Genomic DNA, 6,000 nt, shown 5'->3' on the forward strand with positions numbered 1-6,000 from the left:
GAGAAGAGGTCACATACTGCAGGAGCAATGCCAGGGCCAATACATTTCCTCTGTTTTTTGGACGTTTTATTCGTAACAAAGAGAGAGAAAGGTGGACTGTAAATAACAAAAATGAGGGGGACAATTAAACTATGCCGTCAAGAGTATACGACGCGACAGCGTTGCACGCACACTGATTATGTTGGCAATTTTTAATTTTGGTACTACCTTAAAATCTTTAATGTTTCTTTTTTTATTTATATTCTTGTACACCTATGCATAACGTCAGCAAACATTGGCTTTTCATTGCGAGCAATTTGAATGCATGTTACGTTTATTATTATGTCAAGTAATTGACCAATTACATATTTTAAAACATCGATATTATTATAAAAAGCCTTGGAATTTCATTCTGAGCATTTTGATATACTTAAACCTACTTTCTATATTTTTACATTTTCAAATACTTCAATTTATTATTTCATATATTAGACTTGCTTATTTAGCATCCTTGAGCTCTGGCTTTTCATTGTGAACGTTTTGACACCTTTAAGTACCTTATCCCAATATTTCATATATTAATTATTTATTTGTTCAATTACGCACTGTAAATTTGCAATTGTCATAATTGCACTGTGCCTTTTCATTCTGAAAATTTTGGCACCTTGGAAGCTTTATTATTGCAATTTTTCCTTTTAATTATTTATTATAATTTAATTGTTCAATGATGCGTTTTAAAATTTTTCATTATCATCATCAAGCTTTGGCTTTTCATTCGGGCCATGCTCACCCATTTGAAGCCCCTTTCTTCAATTTTTTTATTTCTTTAATTGATCAATAACACACTGGATTGGTAAAACGTTTATTCGAGGCCTGCAGTAGAACGCGCGCTCGCGCGCGCGCGCTCCCTGTGCACCGGCCGCGCGGCCTGGGTCCCCGCTCGCCGTGGCCGGCTCGCTGGTTCCCTGCCGGGCCAGTGTCTTGATGACCTGCTGGACGGCCCAGAGTTGCCCCTCTTGATTGTCGCTCCCTGCGGCTGCTTCCAGTCGCGGCGGGATCCTCCCAGACTTGGCTTCTTCCTGGTACTTGGTAGAATTCCACAGCATGTGTGCGAAGCCGGCCGTCCCCGTTCGGCAGACTCTGCATTTGTTTGTCGGGTGCGTCTCGGGATACATTCTATGCATCAGCGACGGACTGGGGAGTGAGCCCGTCTGTAGCTGTCTGAATAAAACGGCTTGCTCTCGACTGAGCCCTGAGCAAGGGTGTGGAAGAGTTCTGCGAGCTAGGCGGAACACCTTGGTTTTTTGTTGTAGGCGGCCATTCGGTCTTTGGTGCTGAACCACACCGGCCAGTCGACCGAGGCGCGGTCCGTTAGCGCGCGCGCCTCGGCGTGTGCCGTCTAGTTGTGGTTGGCGTTGCCGTCTGACTCCTCGCCCGCGTGCGCCGGGAGCCACTTGATTCTCACTTGTCTGCTGCCGTCGTCGTTTTTGGCTGCCTGCAGTATGCGCACAGCTTCTTTCGCTATCCTGCCTTTGGCGTAATTTCTCACCGCCTGTCTCGAGTCGCATAGCACTGTGTGGCAGTCGCGGTCGGCGATGGCCACCTCCTCCGCTTGCTCTGCCTTGGTGCATCTCGTGCTGGCGGTCGTGCGAACGGTGCCGGTCGCGTCGACGACGACCGTCGTGAACCCGTGTATCTTGGCATACTCAGCCGCGTCAACGTAGCGTGCGTGTGTGTCGGCCGCGTGCTGGTCTATCAGTGGCTTGGCTCTCGCTGCTCTCCTCCCTTTGTTATACTCCGGGTACATGTTCTTCGGTACCGAGTCCACTCTGATGTTGCGCCTGATCTCATCGGGGACGGAGAGCTGCGTCTGCTCCCTGCCTTGATATACAATTCCCAGGTTGTCCAGGATTTTCCTTCCGGCCTTGGTCGTAGACAGTCTTTCGAGCTGTGCGGCACGTTGGGCCTCCGCTATCTCCTCCAGCGTGTTATGCACCCCTAGCTGCAGGAGGCGTTTGGTGCTCGTTGTTTCGAACAGTCCCAGTGCCGTCTTGTAGGCTCTGTGGATGAGTATATCTATCTTGTTTCTCTCGCTCTTCTTCCACTTGTGGTAGGCCGCCACGTACGTTACGTGACATATGACGAACGAGTGGATCAGTCTGATCAGGCTCTCTTCCTTCATTCCACTTTTCTTGTTCGTGACTCGTTTGAGTAGTCTCGTGGCGTTCACCGATTTCGCAATGAGCCGGGTGACGGTCTCGCCGTTTCTGCCGTGCGTCTCGATCGTCATCCCCAACACTCTGATCTTGTTGACTCTTGAGATCGCGTTTCCCTCTCTGGTCTTGACTTTAATTGCCTCGTACTTCTCGGGCTGTTGTTGGGTTTGCGGTGCTTCACGGGTGGGTAGACGAGGAGCTCCGACTTGCTCGGCGAGCATCTGAGCCCCGTTCCATCGAGTTGGTCTTCGATCGCATCAATGGCCGCCTGTAGGGTGGATTCGATGTGGGCATCGCTGCCCCCTTCCACACACAGCGTTATGTCGTCCGCGTATATCGTATGTCGAACTTCCTTGATGTTCCTGAGCCTTTCGGCCACTATTATCATCACGATATTGAAAAGCACCGGCGAGATGACCGATCCCTGAGGTGTGCCTGTGCTTCCCAGCTTCTTCTCCTGTGCTGTGGAGGTCCCCCGCTCTGAGCTCGGCCGTTCTGTCCGTGAGGAACACATTGATGTAATTGTATAATCTCTCTCCCATGTTGAGTTTCGAGACTTGGGATAGGATCGCTGAGTGCTTCACCCTGTCGAAGGGCTCTGCAGATCGAGTCCCAGTACTGCTTTGTTGTCGCCAGTGTTGCCGTCGATGATCTGGTGCTTGAGTTGTATCATGGCGTCTTGGGTATTTAGATGCTGCCTGAAGCCTATGATCGTTTCCGGGTAGAGATCTTCTTTCTCGAGGTATTCTTGCCAACTGTTGAGCAGGACGTGCTCCAACACCTTGCCTACGCAAGATGTGAGCGATATGGGTCGGAGGTTATCCGTGTCGGATGGCTTGCCCGGCTTTTCATTCTGAACATTTTGACACCTTCGAAATTCTCTTACTAATTTCTCATAGTTTTATTTTGCTCACTTCATCAATTAGGGAATCAATTACAGTTATTTTACTAACTCGTTATTCCCTACCACATATCAATCATAAATCACTAGAGCCACGAAGTACCATGGTACTATTTTTTTGTACGCAGCCCTGAGTTATTTCGGCCACGTGGTGCTGACTACTACAACGGCGCCGACGAATTTTCAGCCGAACGAGCTTTTTTAAGCTATCGCTTGAAATTCAGCAATTCTAGAACTCAGCAGTTTCCACGCACAGGTGAAGCGGCTAGCTACGGCAGTATACCCCAAGAAAATTATGTCGATCATTTCGAAGTCCTTGTTTGCTGACTTTAGAATGCGAAAAAACAAGCGTACCGATGCTGCAAATAACCAGGAAGGGAAAAACGAAACGCGCTTAGATCGCTTACATTCATAAACTTACGCACAACAGGGCAAAAATATTGAAAGCAAAGCAAGAATACGGTTGGCTTTTTAGGCCAGGAACAAACTAAGCGGATACTTAAAAAAAAAGCCGGTGATTACAGTACTTCCTAACGCGAAATTCGGGCGCAGTTCATCAGCTGTTTCACCTATTCGGTAGACGGAGGCAACGATGCCGAGCAAGACATGTATGTAGAATTAAAACAACTCTTAGGTACGTGGTTCGCAGTGGCGAACGGAGGTGTTTTGGATTTGCGCTTGGCTCAGGCGAAGCACATGTCGAGATCTGCTGGCGCTCTGATTGTCGCCGCAGTAGGGTGCCTACGCCGCACAATGTTGGCATTGGAGGAGGAGCGAAGAGAGCATATAAGTTATGACGCAGCGCGTGGGCCCATAGGAACGTTGCGCGGTGAAGAGGTAGCAGCGATTGACTGATGCCGCTGACGACGCAAGCGATCAAGTCAACTTGGCTCTTCGTTTCGGCTTGGGATGCACGCACCGTGATCCGCTGATGCCGAGCTGGCGCTTTGGCAACCAGAGAACACCAACGCCGCCACGCAGGATGAGGAGGCGAGGGGGGAGGGGGGTGCACGCAGCGACTAACTGCAGCGGCAGGAGCGGGCAGAAATCGGATAACAACGCCGCCACGCAGGATGAGGAGGCGAGGGGGGAGGGGGGTGCACGCAGCGACTAACTGCAGCGGCAGGAGCGGGCAGAAATCGGATAACACGAGAGGGGAGGGTACAGGCAGCGGCGAACGCGGGTGGCAGTAGCACGCGCTGCCCCGGCTGCGGAGTAGGTTACGACGGACAACGGCGACAACGACGCGAAACGCAGGAACAGGCGCCAAAGAGCTGCGCTGTAAAAGTTTTAACTGGAAATTACAGTAAGAAAAAAAAGGCTGTGCCTTTTGTGTTGGCGTTGTTTATAAGAGGCCGGCGTCGTGCGGCCGTTTTCATATCCGTGAGATGGGACGCTGCATTAATGATCGGCTATTTGAACAAACAAGAGATATAGATGCTCGATCATGCCAAAACCATTTAGCCATGGATTGCGCAGAGCGTGAAAATTATGAAGCGACTCTCATTGGGACATTTATCATCTCCTGGTAAAAAGGTGAGACCTCGAGAGCGATTTTCGAGGAACAGAATATACAAAAGCCCAAGTGACACGCATCGACAGCATGTCTATAGCTCTATTCCCAAAATAGTGGGCGCATCTCAATCATTGACGCTGGGTGAGTTCGTACCGAAATTGTGGTTCTGCGGTTTCCTTTTTATTTTATTTACTTGTCTTCTTTCTTTTGAGTGCTGCTTCGCTTGTTGAAATATATCATTTGGTTTCTATTCACCGCGAATGTTTGTCACGCTCACATGTCGAACCCGTCTTCTTAGCTCTGTTTATTCCTTTTTGTCAACATGTACCAATCAGACTCTATTCGGCCTCTTCTAAGTAAGCGGATGGTTGACATGTAAGAGCATCCAAATTACAGACTTCATCGCGTCCAAGAAAAAGGAAATTCTAAAACATTCATGGTGTGCCAAATAATATTTAAAACGCCCAAGCACAAATAACATTGAAAGGACTCGTATGAATAAAGTGCGCTTTTATTAAACGAAGCATGATCCTGACATTTGCCCGAAGCATACTGAAGAGTAAGGTTTTATTAGAAGCCAATAAATACCCGATTGCGTGACACACAGCGCTGAAAATTCACATGAGTAATACAGCTGTAAAAATCTTAAAATACCTTGAAGCTGATGCCTTGCCACCTGCACCGCTCTTTAGTCCAATGACAAAGAGCAAACGTAGCTTTTATAGAGTTCTTGTTTTATGACTGCAGCACCTACTTTAATGGGAGATGCCTGGCGCGTCAGCGCCTAGTCTAACACCCTTCCTTTTTCTATTTACCCCTGCCTCCGGCACGGAGTGGTGTTATGTTCTTACATTGCCGGAAGCCCCTTGACGGTGGCGGCGGGGAATGCGCGCATCGTGCCACCCTAACGATACCGCTCCCCCCCCCCCCCCCAAACGGCCGCACAGTGTGGATGTTGCCTTATTAGGGAAAGATATGGTTGTTTAGGGAAAGATATGGTCGTTTTAGCGTTTTCTTTACGTGTGCCTTTTAAATAGAAGGCCTTTTAATGGCCGCTAAGACTTGGAAGCTCATGTCAAGCTAGCGGAGAACAACGTACCTTCTTCGCTCAGCGAAGAAAGGCTTAAATATTTCTCAGCAAAGAATTGGGCACCAGTGTCGACATCGAATTACCCAAATTTAAGCTGACGTGGAGAGATTTTTTGCGGACCTACAATGCCTTTTAGACCGCACCCCATCATCAGACGTCGTTTTTCTCATATGAGACTGGAACGCTAAGGTCGGGAGTGAAGAAATATCCGGAATTATAGGCAAGTTTGGTCTTGGCGCGCCAAATTAAGCTGGGCAGAGGCTAGTAGAGTTTTGTCAAGAAAACAACCTGACCATAG

The sequence above is a fragment of the Amblyomma maculatum genome, chromosome 5, assembly GCF_055883805.1.
Source record: "Amblyomma maculatum isolate TAMU_Amacu chromosome 5, ASM5588380v1, whole genome shotgun sequence".
NCBI classification, from domain to species: domain Eukaryota; kingdom Metazoa; phylum Arthropoda; class Arachnida; order Ixodida; family Ixodidae; genus Amblyomma; species Amblyomma maculatum.